Raw genomic sequence first — 15,091 nt, forward strand, 5'->3', positions numbered from 1 at the left:
GCATTTAGATATTAATTTTTTATTGCAGTTAAAAAATGAAGAAACGAATGGTGGCATGATGGCTGTCTTTCATCTGTTTTTATATCTGCGTAGCGATAGCGAAAATGGTTGGCCCGCCAACAAGCAATTTTTTAATGACTTCTAAAATAAGTGGACCACAATACATATTTTTTGAAGGCGGTTGTAATAATGACGAAAGTTATAATTTTCTCAACGACCGAACCCTTTAAATCGTGAACCAGCTGTGCTTACTAAACCAAGATCTGTGGTGCAATCGGACGAACGACTGATGTCGCGATAACTGAGAGTGCAAGAAGAGAGTAAACCGGTTTCACTTCTTCCTGAGAAAGACCGCCATAATACAAGGGAGGTCCTCTCCCGGCATCTCCGCCATAGATGTCAAAAAATTAAAACTTTTCGAGGAGGAACCTGCTTCTCCTCTACTTCCCATGTGCTTGCTCATGTTACTTACTCATACTCTAATAAGCGAGTGCAGTTCAGTGGAACAGATTTTAGCGTGGGAAGGAGGGCCGAGGATAAGGAGGGTGGGAGGTGGTGGATGAGGTAAGGTTTACAAGAATGGAGTATCTTTTCTTTCTTTTTTATTTCTTCCGTTTCAAGTGGCGAGGATGTTTCTCTGGATCTTTATGGCGATATCCTCCACCTCTTCCCTCCTCTCCCTTCTAGGGAACCCCTTCTTGAATTCCTTCGATCTCCTTCCTCTAGTCCGAAGCAAAGAGGGGCAAGCCTCCAGCAGATACCTCTTTTCTCTCCAGCTCCTAGTCTCTCCCCTTCTTTCCCTCCACCTCACTCCTTATTCCCCTCCACCTCCCTTCCTTCCCCCCACTCCATCCCTCTTTGCTTTCTCTAACGGTCCTCAAAAAGAGCACGCGCTCTCGCATTAACTTGTTCTTCTCGCCGAAGACTGCTTCGTTTATCATAATCTCCCCGCCGACCCACCCGCCACTGCCCCATCCCGCTCTACCCTCTTATCCCATTTCCTCCCCTCACCCCCTGCACGGTCGGCGATGTCGTTTTTCGATCGCCCCGAATGGCTATCGGCGTTCGCCACCCTCTCGCCGAAAAAGGATCGTTCGGAGGATGCGGGTCTGGCTCGCCCGCCCTGCGGTCCTCACGCGTCAATTGTTTATCCACATACGCGCACGGCGATTACGGTCTCTACCCACGCGTCGTGACCTCTCTGGCCCATTGATGATTTGGCTATTGTTGTGTTTTCTCCTTGTTAACCCTTGGTTGGCAATATATATCTGTGAAATTTTTAAAGGGAGATAACTGGTAGTTGTTTCAAGTAGGCCGTTTCCTTGTGGCGAAGCATCTAATGGTAAATGCCTATATAAGTGTGTTTTACTGAAATTATTTTCATGATTGGGGTTGTGCATACGAGCAACCCAATCAAGTCCTTGTGCCAAGAATAAAAAGCTTTCAGCGATCTTATGAAAACTTATACATATATATGCCATGACTTTACCCATACCATGCGAGTTTGGGATGGGGGAGTCGTGCGTACTTTCTTAAGCGCAGCATTCAAGTTAAAGTACGTTATTTTATCTCAAGACAATAATTGGGAGAAATAATGAATTATTTCATGACTACCTTTCAAAAGGTTGATAATGAGAGAAAATGATGTAAATATGTGAAAAGTCTGTTACTATCGAATTTTACCTATCCAACTTTTTAAGTAATGAGCAGCTATGCTCTTATATATTATTTGTATATACCTCTTTTAATTGAATGATAATTATTTAATTTCACTTCTACTGCCACATAATACTCACCTTTGTTCCATCTATTTATTCAATTTAAATAAGTTGTTAAATTTACTTTGTAATTGAAATAATCAATTTGAAACATCGCCAAGCAGTGTAGAATTGCAAGAAATATGCAAACGCTCTGTATAGTCAATGTAAGTCAAGTGCAAATAATAAAAATAAATGCAGTACACATGGGTTGAGAGCTGTATTTTTATGTTAACTTCAGTATAGTTTTACTTTCGCAGCCTTAGCACTAGATGTCGAGATTGAATATTAAATTATGGATGCACTTGAGTAGTGATAAACTACGCTTCTCTTTCTTGTTAAGCTCGTGACCCTTCATTATGTTGGCGTTGAACCACGGACAGTCCCGTTGGCTCATACAGCTAGGTTCAATGCATGTTTAGAATTAATGAATTGAAGGGAACATACATTATCACCTATCAAAATATTAATAGAAGATATGTGAGGCCCTTGAGAAGTGATGATCGATATCTACATACTCAATATTACGCGATAACTTCATTCCTTGTGTTAAGAAAAAATATCTGTAGGCGGTCATATGATGAATCTCGATTCTTAACTAATTAAGTAGGTACTTACTTTATTGAGTTGACGCTTTTATCGTTCACTGGCTACTACGAATTCATCCATTAGACTTTAAGTTTTTTTCAATGCATTTTGTAGGAGAAACCGATGCTAAAAACCTAAAAAGCGTGTCTCATAAATATAATTTATCTAAAAAGAAATATCATCATATAGAGTAAAATATTTGTAGCCAAAGTGCCCACTCTTATCGACCACGTGCTCTAACAATGGAATTTACTGCCAAACTCTCTACAGGAATACACTCCTAAGTTTTAGGAATCAAATAGGAGAACAATATATTCCGAAAACTGTGAACTACCGTGTGAGCAAGCATGTATCCATTCCAGCTTTATTCCTTTCCCTAACCCAAATAATGGACCACGAAATGAAAACTAGGAAGGAAAACTCTCTATTATCCTGCGACATAATCAAAGTGTAAAAATCATTCCCCTTGGCCGATAGGGCAAGCCTCTAAATTGCCGAAACGTAAGAGGCAGCTGAACTGGACAAAGCACTGGGTCGGATATCGAAGGATCCGGTTTCGAATCTCAGTCAAGGTGAATTGTTTTTACACTTTGAAATTACCGCATTGTAATGCGCATTAGGGTATGACTACGTTAAAAGTTTCTGTTAGAGCATTGCCTGCAGTTTCTTTGAATTTCTCTATTACCCTGTTGAATGCTTTTCTATCTGCTCGTCTTACCATTTCTAAGACTGATGAATGGTACTTATTAACTGAAGAATACCTTCAGGGAATACGTACCTACTTTTCCTAGGCAAGAATAAAGGACAAGAATTTATGTGATTTGTAGGAAAATTTAAAATGTAGAAACAAATATAATAATCGTAATTGTGATAAAAGTTTTGCTTGTAGGTGTTTTGTACACTCCAATAGGCGTCCAAATGTCATAGAGCTGAGGACATAACGTGGACCTCTATAACTCAACCCAAACGATGGTCATTCTCATCGACGCCAAAAGGAACGAAAGGCGAAGCTAGGTGTTACTCTCGACATTTATGTTGAAATGCAAAATCCAAGACTTCGTATTCTCTGGAAGATGGAATACTATAAGAGATTACGTATACTACCTCAAATAAATAACAGTGGATGTTTGATGCTAGGTCAAAACTGAGCCCACTAATGCTTTTTTTTCTGTCCCACCAAACTTTCACAAGTCGTAAATTACTGTCTTTACGACCGCGTATTTGATTGAGTCACGCCGATGAATTAGTTTGAGGATGGGGCAGGAGGCGGTAGGATTTTCACCGTCCGCAATTATGGGCCCTACCTTGTCTAAATTTCTGTTTTCACCGGATTAGTCAGCGTCTCTACTAAAAATTTATTTAGCTGAGCAAGTTGATGAGTGACAATATTACCTGGAAGATCCCTACTTCCACGAATACGTGATTCGATAATCATAGAAGATGGAAAGAAAATTTGTAGGCACCCTTGCAGAAACGTTGCGGAGGACAAATATCGTTACTCAACAATAAGTATGTGTCGGAAATATGTCATTGCTCGTTGTGCATTAAGACTCGGTAAACATATTAAAATTCCCTCACCTCTCTCATGACTTTTCGGGTCTATATGTATTCTTTTAAGGAAAGTATGTGCTAAAACTTTAAAAGTCCAGGGTTATCTAGAATGTGTTATTTAAATCGAGATCTACTATCCATCTTCACAGTCAACGCTAAGAGAGGGACGGAGTTAGACTCCTCAAAGCAGCGGAGGTAAAAGAATCTTCGGAGAACTACATAAAGCATTCGGCCATCGAGTGGTCGATCTCAGCCATCGGCGTCTTATCACTCCAGTTGCACTAATGCAAGGTATTGAAAAATAAAAATCAATTCCTCCCCTATTTTTCGCCCTTCAATCAGATTTCTTCGCTTGCGGCGGCTGTGGTCGGAAGGTTATCTCCGAGGAGGTGGGTAGGATGAGAATACATGCAAACATCGCGAAGTTTTTTCACTCATATTTTGCAGGAGTGGATGAGTGTGTTGAGGAAAGGGGGAAAGGAGAAGGTATGGAGAAGAGATTTTAGAGCTGGTGTGGGTAGGAGAGGAGTAATGCCAAGGAGAAGGAGGGGAGGAGTATAGAGAGGGAGAAGGGGACGGCCCGTTATGAGAACGTTTAGTGTCCGGGAGAACAGGTGCAGGACTCTTTCGAGGGATGGGTAAGAAGTTGGCGGGATCGGAAAAGGGGTCGCGCGAACCCGGCCGAGGGGGCAGCAGCCGGAGGGGGGAGGGCAACTGGGGAGAAGGGGTGGGGGGCAGTTGGGGCACCAGGTCATCGGGGACCGCGAAAAATATTTGTCCTCGAGAAGGGAACTCGGAGGATCCCACGCGGGCGATATACATCTTCAGTCGCATTTTGTGGCGAAGGCATCTCAGAGGGAGAGGATCCCGTGTCTCATGGGCCCTTGAGAAGCCATGTGATTGGATATTATGATTCCGAGAAGAGAGTACTCTGAGGTAGTCTAATACCGGCTCCGGAAGAGAGTTGACTTATCGCTTTAGTTGGGAAATGTGGATTGGACAATGTGGAGACAGGATGCATGAATGAAGCATTGACGAGACCAAGAGTCAAACGCGGAAGTCTAGCCGGTTCGTTCACCTTCACCGTGACTGGGTTTTGACGTCTGGTTCATTGATGAGGTTCGCTTCCACTCGTAACTATTGAAATAATTTTTCACGCCGCATTATTTATTTAGAACATAAAAGTCAAGATAGGGAAATAATAAGTTAAACTTTGTTTGCTAGCCTCTGTCGGCTCATTTTTACCCCAGGTGTGGTGAGGAATTAAATGGCATGACAGATGTTAGGCAAACTGCTTAGTGTTAGATTTCATTATTATCCATCCGCCGAAATCAAGTTTTTTGTGCGAGCAAATGGGCTTGCGGATGGAACTAGCAATCTGTGTTTTCATATTGCTTTGAACCGGGACCGCTCATAAAATAAAATAAAGAGAAGAAGCGATTTTCGGCAAACGTGCCGAATGAGAATCCCAACTCCTCCTGCTATCTTTTCTCCAGCAGTAATACTGATTTTCAGGTTGTAGGTTTAAATAGATGGCCGAAGAATTTCCCCAAATTAAACAACATTCGTCTTTGTTAGTCCCATTTCTTTGTTGTCGGCATTGCCTCGTTGTAAGCGCACTGCAGAAACGGTTTGGTTAAGTCTATCGTATGCTTAAGAGACACGAAATTGAGGTAAACCGAGTCGTTAAAGGGGTGTCGACTATGAGAAAGGAGCCGAATCTGTATAGTTGCTGCAGTGAGAATCTCTCTCTCCGGTTTTTGGAAAAATCTCGCCTTCATGTGAACAACTTAAGTCGTTACAGGCACAGGAAGAGGAGGTTGCCAGGAGAGCAATCTTTTCAGTAGATCGAATAACTAAAATAATATAAATCAAAGAGAATCATCGTTAGGATTTCAGGAGTGCCTTATGTCTTTCTCTCTTGCTAATTATTTCTCTCGTATTTTACCGAGGGGATGTCTGACTCACCAAAACACCCTTTTAATCACTGCTCTAAATAACACATTGAGAAGGTATCGCGATGCTGCTAAACCAAATAAAATGAATTATATGTGAAGGCCAAGCGGTCTGTTACCTTTTTTTCGTGATAGTTTATTAAAGGATGAGATGTGAAAGGTACCTTGTCAGCCAAATATACATTGAAAAATAAAAGAAATAATTTATAATTACATATGTGCTGCACATTTTGGATCTTAACGAGTGCCTAATTGGTTCACTAAAATATAACTTAAAATGCGAATAGAATGGTTTCAGGCGTCACTGTGTGGGAGCGATTCATTTCATAAAATAAACACTTGGTTATTCCACATATATTTGTTATAAACACGACTCGACTTACAAAGTCGATCACCTGATCCTGATCTTCACCTGATGATGACTTTGTAAGTCGAAACCCGGGTCGTGTTTAATAAAAAATATATGTGGAATAACCAAGTATTTATTTTCTGATTTAAACTGTGATTCCAAGTTCCAAGGACATCCATCTTGAAATCGGGTAGGCACCACTTTCTGTCGATCGTCTTGTAGGCTACTTCTTCGGGGGCAATGATTTGAAAGGAGACGTTTCGGTGAATGTCGCAATTTCTTATTTTACGGCTACTGAACCGATCTAGGTCGCCATCGAAAGGCGCGACGTGCAGAATTAATAAACGGATTCCACCTTGCTTTTCTGGTTTTTCAATGCACATTTTCGGGAAACGATGCAATACACATTCCGGAACAGTCAGCCATTGAAGCAGTAGCTTCTTTATTTTTATATATTTTTCTGCACAGACCCATTTTATTTTTGATGTTCTTTTACGAAGTTAGGTTATATAATAACATGTCTTTTTAATTATAGAAATACATAAAATTAACCACATAAGCTGTACCTATTTTTGCACAACTAATAATATTTTTAATCGAAAGAAAACTAATAAAAATACGAGGGAGAGTTGTTTTTCGTTCCATACCTTTAGCTATTACGGAGGTTTAGGGTGGTATTCTTTACTGATCATACCGATGAAGTTTATAAGTACACTCGACCAAACATTATAAGCTGGTCAGTTGTGAATCAATTGTGAGACATATTTGAGTTTTTGACACACTAATTTCGGATTCACAATGCAGGCACGTTATCCTGCAAGACCAATGGTTGATAACGTTTTCTTTATCCTTACTGGACAGAGAATTGCGGGGAAAGTATTAGTAAATGCTGCATAAGGGAAAATGAATTCACCTGGAACTAAAAACTACTCTCTTACGCATTCATTTCTTATCTTTCTTGTGTAGTTTCTTTCCTGCCTACAGTCTGGAAACTCGCAGTCATTTAAATAGCGAGAAATGACTAAAATCCACTAGTTTGACGAGCATCACAGTAATATTATCAACATCATAGGCAGCGCTAATCATTGCCGATGTGAAAAAAGACAACTTTTGAAAAAATTTCTTGCTGTGCTATTCCTTGAAACAACAAATTTTTAAGGTGTGTACTGAAGAATACGTTCCCGAAAAAGTAAAGTTGGGGTAAAAATGAGGTATTTAAAAATCGGTTGGGGTAAATAAGGAAAAGAATGCGTCTCTTTATCCCTTATCCTATTTAAATTTACATACATACGTAAGTTTGCAATACTCGTTGAATACCGATGGGGGAGAGAGTGAATTGAATAAGGACGATTTAATTGAAAGTGGCTCATTTATGATTTCCTTATTAGCAGTGATAAAGAAAAATCCACAGATAAATTAGTTTCAAGTGCTAAGTTCAATCAAATTGGCTTGAGCTCTCGACTAGTATAATTAACATTGTCTTTGCTTTGCATTTAACTTTGAAAAATCATCTTCAGCCTCTTCTTCTAGAAGTAAATGCATTTGTGAATTTGGTTAATGCTGTCGTATCAGATTTTAGCGCATGTTTCGTATTTTTGATACTTATTTTATCAAAAATAATATTTATGGCTTATCATAGACGGCAGGCAGATTATGTGATGCAATGTAATATACGTAATAAGGAAAAGTATTTCACCGAGATTAAGATTGTACTGCTCTCTTATAGGTAAATATAAATTTAGTTTTGTAATACTAAACATTAGTCTGAGGTATTATGGGATAACAGCACGTTTAGAGATGGCTGATCGCTTTAGCTGCTTATGTCATGAAGTTTAATTTTGTTGTCCGATTGATAATTCCTTCATGAAGATATTTTTAAGTATATTGTTAGATTCTATTTAAGTCTTGTAATATGAAGGCATGTGTTGTGCTTTCATCATTAATTAGACCTTTATATGCTGTAAACTCTAAAATAAAGTCTGTTAAGTCATTATGGAGGTGGTAAGACTAAGGCAATTGGCTGCTCAACTAGGCAGATAGGATCTTAAGCGGTGGAGAGAGAATGGGGAGACACCCTTGGGCACTAAATCCTTCTTAGCGAAAGATGCTCGGATTTTTAAAGTTAACAGACCATTGCGGACGGAGTTTATGCGGTTGAACACCTATTGACTAGGCTTCCACGTAGGGATATTAATGCCATTGAAAAATCCACCACTTTTGACTGTGGTTTGATCGTTGATTCAAATTTAGTATCTTAGCATGAGAATCCTTCAATATATCTTACTAGTCCTCTAAGAAATCTGATCTTATTGAAAAATCCCGAAACAGTTCATTAAATATCTTCTCTTTTATCGGAGTACACTTAAAATTTTCAAAACATCTTACTTGCACGGGTGTCTGTATCCATGCCTCCGTACCTTAAAGTACACTCACTATAAGAGTATCCCTCGCATGGCTTCGAGGAACCTATAACTTCCTCTAACTTTCTGACATTAGATATTGAGGGGGAAAGCCAATCGTATCTGTAATTAGACACTGTGCATAGAGCATTTCCGCTTTCACCGAAGGCGGGAATAAATTGATACACGAGCACATAAAAGTAATCATCCGCCTCCTTCGAGCGGTAGCGAGGAATGCGCGTATTTTGAGGAAGATCCGTGAGAGTCGATAAGCCCGTAGGCGAGGAGGGTGACCGCTCCGAAGTTGAATTACTTGGTGGCGCGGTGCCACGGACGATTAGCCAATTGCGTACCGGAACTGTGGAGGTGAGGGGGGGGGATGATGCATCTACTCCGGTCGGGATGTGGGCCACGCAGGGCCTCAGGGAGTGAGCAGAGGCAGAAGGGTGAACGGCGGCGGCGGGTGGAGTAAAGGGAATCGATACTGGGGTCGTGGGGATGGGTGAGACGGGGTCGTAAGCGGGAGGCGGGCGGGGTCCTCGGATGCTTCGTCCCTCGGCTGTTGTAGCACAGTCGTGCCAACTGAACGATGGGTGCCTTGGATATCGGGATTCATATCGATGCTCGTTCGAGTTTTTCTCGACAGGAGAGGATAAATGTGTTAAATGTGACAAGGCGTAGTAGTATCGTTGGAACAGGGTAGTTTAAAGAGCGAAGGCACGAACTGATTGTTCTAAAGCGGACATACATGTACACATTTCATATGCCTGCACGTAAGAAACACGTACCATTGACCTACGCTAAGTGACATCGCCTTGACTTTATCTTAATTCTTTACAAGCACTCCATAGAGCGTAGGTATGGAGGAACGTCTGCTGCAGACATCTCAATGGCACGGCTCTTAAGTCTTCAAATTCAGGGGAGACTCTTTACCCGTTGAATGGTATCTAGGACCTTATTCGGGGGTTCACAAATGGATTTTAAAGCTCCCCTAACCATTCATTTTTGTAGCTCCTCTAACATGTGTTTTTTCCGTAAAAATTAAATGAAAATTAGATGGTACATCCCTTGTGGGTCATGTCTTTAATAGATAAGAGCTAACGCGCATATTAATGAACTTATGCCAGTGTACCTTACTCTAAATATGAGTAAATAAATAAATAAGAAAAGGATAGGTCAATTAATCGCTTATTCTATTTCACTCATTTCCCCACCTATTAATTCTCAGAAGACTTTTCCATAATTCGTGCTTGGCATCGGAAGATTTGAATATGTGTAAATAATTATTTAGTTTTACCCCTTCAATCAAGAAAGAAATATTTTTCGGCATTTAGTCATTAAAAAATTGAAAAAAAACATGAGCATGATGAGCACTCAGCCATGAGAGATGAATGACGCGAACAATTTTCAGCAAGACATGAGGTAAGGTTGTATCGCAAGAGCTGGAGCCTGGTATGAAACCGAGTTCTGATTATATTCCACGTCGCAGATGAGATTTTCGACGGAGGATGGAATGGACCACAAAGTGGGAGGGGGTTCTCAGTGTGAGGGGAAGTGCGAGGAGGAGGGGGGAGTAGGGGTGCCCGGTGGATTTCAAAGGGGAGGGGAGTGAACCTTTCTCGCCGCCTCTGCCGAACAGGCTCTCTTTACCTCTCCCTCGCAGCAGAGAGGAGCGAATGACCTGGAAAGAGGGCGGCCGGTGGCATCCCTCTCTTCCCACTTCTCCCGTCCCTCCCTATTCACTTTTCCCTTCCCCCATCCCACCCCCCCGCAACATCCCCACGTAACCTCCTACCCCAACATAATCTCCCCATCCTCCCCCACCCACCCATTTATGTGTTTCCATAATCTTCTCCCTCCCTCACCCAGCTCCCTTCCCACCAGCGAGAAGAAACCCCTTTCCCTCGCTGCCCTTTTTTCCCCAAACGCACTCCTTTCCCCCCCATCAAATACGAATCCGACGACACGCATCCCCACACCGATTTTACTCATTTACGGCGACTCTCATTCCGGCGCGCACGCACACCCGAAACGAAACCGCGAAGGACGTCTTGGGCGGACGCCCCGACGATCGGTTTTTCTGAACAGGCCGTGGTTTGTTGGGATCACGAGAGAGCACCCGCGGTGTTTTTTTTTCTATTCTTTCCCCACATTCAAGTCCCCTCCATCTCACTCCTCCTTTTTCCTCTGGAGCACCATCAACGTATGGCTTCCCTTGGCCTCCCTTTCTTTTCATAGAGCTCACTCTCCACGGCCACTTGATGGAGGAGATTCTAGCTCTTATAGTTTAATGCATTTCTGGACTGTGAATTCCGTCCATATACGCGGTGAGAGGACAGTCGGGTCATTTTATTTTCCGTCCCGTCTCTGTTCCCTTCAACTGTCTGGATTGTTGACCAAAGGTAGGCATTAAGTGCTTTCTCTGACGGCGTAACGCTCAGACGATCGCATTCTAATGGTTTTCGGGGCCCATCCATCACTTTCCAGAGGAAAGTATGGGTTAAGGCTAGATTTAGTATAATAAATTGATACCGAAGAATAAGTCTAAGCCTCGTGAGAGTCATGTCAAACTAAGGAGATTGAAAATTTCAATACGGGATATGCAGCTAGCCAAGTAATATTTCGTCCGGAGTGTGACGGGTAAACTATAGAATGTGTTCATCGAAGTGAAATGCTCAAAATATAAGCACTCAAATGTAAGACGACTCGATTAACTGGACTGAACGCATGAAGTAGAATATTAGAGAGTAGGAGGTTTTTTGGACCTTGCTGCTCACGAACTTCTGTTTGTCAGAGAAAGCCCATCAGTTCCAATAGAAAATAATGACAAGACTAAAATCATCTCGGAAAGGAAAATGTTATCAATTAAAAGTCTAGGAATCATCTTCGAAATTAATTTCCGTCTTTTAAAATGCCAATTAATTTTTCAGTAATCAGTCATAATGTTTTTGCTCGCTCGGTCACTTTTTACTTTTTCATTTTTTATTCACACACTTATTAGGTAAAGAAGGGAGAAAAAACATAATGTAATTATTTTCTCGTGTGCTCACCGAAAACCCTTAATTACATAATGGACACTATTGTTTGAATTAAGGTGACAAAAAGTGACCTGTTCAAAGATTTTGGAGTGTGGAGTAACAAATTGCCTGTGCATTCGCACATAAAAATGCATTTGAGCACCATTTGTATTTGATTCGTTTATTGGAAGAATCACGACTGCACACTAGTCCAGACATAGCGTATGGATAAATGATTATCAACATTAGCCTCAACGTTTAACGCCCCACGTCTGCAGTATTACATTCCCTAGCATTACCCCTAATTGAACCTACTCAACGCTAAGGAATACGACTTATCAACTCCATTGGATTTTTCAAATACGTCTGTGGTTCGTCCCTTCGATCGATCTTCACCAGGGTTATGTCAGTGAAAAGTACAATCTGACGCCCTAATCCATACTGATATTTGTTTTGAGGTAAATTCTTTCCTTGTGTGCTCGTGAGATTTAATTTAACCCCTTGAGAAATAAAATATAGAAAACCAAAGTTAATTTATGGCTGAGCAGAAGGATTTGCTTTGAACGTGTTCCAAAGGCTTAAGGGTATGTCGCAGAGGTATTATATCCTACGGCAAATAAAAATATCCATCCGTAAGGTGAACTCGGGTTTAATGGATTGTCAGGCCGGTGCGTCACCATCCTAGCCATTGCGGCGAATAAAGATGGATGGTATTTGCCATTCGCACGGCCCTATAAATTAAGGATCTACTGAAAGGATCTTTCGTTGATCGTTGCGTGAGGCCTGCTTTCATTGAGAGAAAGGAAGGAAGGGTTACAATGCGAACAGATCTCATAAAAAAAGGTGATGAAAGAATGTCATATACCTCTTTGAGAGGGGGGGGGGGTTCACTTTCTTGGAAAAATGTCTAAAAGAGAGCAGGGACAAAACTCGGAAAAAGTGAAAATGGTCATCGTATTATGACGGGCTTTTTTATGGCGAGAAGGATTTTAATGGAGGTAAGAGTCAACAACCTACGGTTGAGTTTAAAAGGGGGCCATCCCTAGTTCTGCAATTCAGCGAACCTCTTTCAAGCGATTTTTATGCCGGAGCAGTCTAATATTCATTGCCATTGCCCGTAATTGCGTGGTTTAAACCATTACAACGTGGGAGACTCTCTATGATTAATCAGGTTTTTTCAATGACGCGAGGTATTTCAACTAAGATGATCTAAGCTCCCAAGTACACACTTGTGTTAAGTATCCGTTTTCCGTCATTTTTTTCCTATTTAAATGACAAATACCCCGAGGTAATCATGTTGCGGACCTAATTTCTTTGCGCAAAGACTGGCTATACTTAGTCAGTTATTAGTGCAATTTATATTGCAACTCTCAGAGGTGGTCGATGGAGTGATCAAGAAGGATAAGGCATATATGACAGTAATGTTAACCGTCAGGGTGGTTTCTGAAAAAGGTAATCTGAATTCAAACTAAAGCAGTGAAGAAAAATCTATTTAAAAATGATGGGGCAAATAAGAGAAATTTAAAGGCACGAACAATGTTGGTACTTTACCACAGAAGACGTGAGTTATAGATGAGTTTACGGTGACAATTTCGATACAATACAGCATGAAATGTATGGAAAAAAGATCTCAGTTCCTCCGTGCACTAAAAACAGTTAAGTTTCTATTTCCAGCGTTGACATTTGAAGAAAAAGAAAGAGTTTATGTTTTAATTTCAACACTGAGACGATTCATAAGAACCACAGATATAAGTGCCCAAAAAAAGTCGCGGACTACAGGAGTATAAAATATCGCTCCTTTCTATATCTGCTGTCGTTATTCACCGTTAAGCAGTGAGCACTTATTTTTACTTCACGCATCCTTCGACGAGCAAAATGCAGCCCAGATGGCATAATCTCTCTCCTTCCATTCAGGCAATTTAACGATATTATCCTCGAAAATGTCGTGAGGTGTAGTGCCACAGGTTTGCGAAATCAGTCAGCAAAAACAAGTAAGTCATGTTCAATAAAATATGTTTTTTTATATGAAAGATGAATCTTCAAAGCTTCTGGTATGCGGAGAAAAGTTAGAAATTTGGATTGAATACCTACCGAGGCACCAAGAGAATGATAGACCGAGGAAATGGTTTGCGCGTGACCGAGTGATCTTCCACGCTCAGTGCTTGCCTGTTTCCTCGCGTGATGAAGATGCGAGCATCTAAGAGCAGAACATTTCTTGTTTGCAAGTTTCACGATTGCATTCATATAATACCTACCCTCTTGTGGTGTCTCGTTTGATTCTCGAGTAGCGCGGCGGTTAAATGCGGGGAAACGGCTTCCTCACGCGAAACAACAAAAAGAGGGGTGATCCCCAATTCCTCAGACGCCAGCAGAAATATAGAGGACGAATCATTTTGAACCTACTTCTTGTCATGACTGGCCCGATTTTAAGTTTTTTGAAAGCCTTCAACTCTGAAATTAGCGTTATTATAAGTGATTTGCCAAAATAAAATTAGCTCATTTAACTTTTTCTTTGATTTACCCCAGGTATGTATTTCCATTTGGCATAGTAATGTTTACTTCATGGAATTTGCTGAAAAAGATTTCTTTTGGTGTTCCAAATACGTCTGATATGTCGATACATTTTATCCTTTGTATGTCATATAATCTAGGCAGCGTAGCATAATGAATCGCCTGAAAAAATATCTAACCCAAGATGTTCCAAAACATGTTACGTTATTAGTATTCCATAGCAGTCATCACATATAGGCAGTAATAAATTAGCATATTTTACGCGATTATAAAGTTGTTAACAAAGGCAAAGTATCGCGACTCGCTGCAAAAATGTGAGTCAAGTTCATTTCATGCAATTGAATATCTCACATAAAACCGCAGGAATAAAACCGAAGGCCTATTTGAAAGGCGAGGGTAGATTTCACTTCGCAAGACTGTGATGTGTGAAATGAATGCATTCATGATTTGCTGGTTCCTCTTTTCGTAGCTTCTAGTTAACCCACTAAGTTCTAGGGCGCAGAAAATCACACTACCTGAGTTTATCTCTAGGAATCGTGAGGTGTCACTTAATTTTGATCCAAAAACCCTTCATCCCTTCCGTATCATTGGTTCAACGAATAGTACTACCGAATTCGATGCAACGTTACTCCCTATATTCTTCAAATAGTTTGTTTTGATCAATCAGATAATGGGCGAAGAATCACCCTTTATTTTAGATTTATAACTATAACACTGTAGCCATGTTTACTTAATTTCTTTCAAAAGTTCCCTTGCAATCTTTCGTTGGTTTTTAGCTCAGAAACTCAAATCTTTAAACCAAAACCATTACTGTTTATCTCTGTCAGAAAAGTTACCAGTCTATTCATCGGTTCCCTTTTTGTACTTTGTGCGTGTTAACTGCATTGTATTTTTTCTTGAAGTAAAAAGAAGTGTCTTAATTAAAATTTAAAAAAGCGTATAAAGCATATAAAACATTTTTGGA

The sequence above is a fragment of the Hetaerina americana genome, unplaced genomic scaffold (assembly GCF_022747635.1).
Source record: "Hetaerina americana unplaced genomic scaffold, ioHetAmer1.1.p SCAF_3, whole genome shotgun sequence".
Classification (NCBI taxonomy): domain Eukaryota; kingdom Metazoa; phylum Arthropoda; class Insecta; order Odonata; family Calopterygidae; genus Hetaerina; species Hetaerina americana.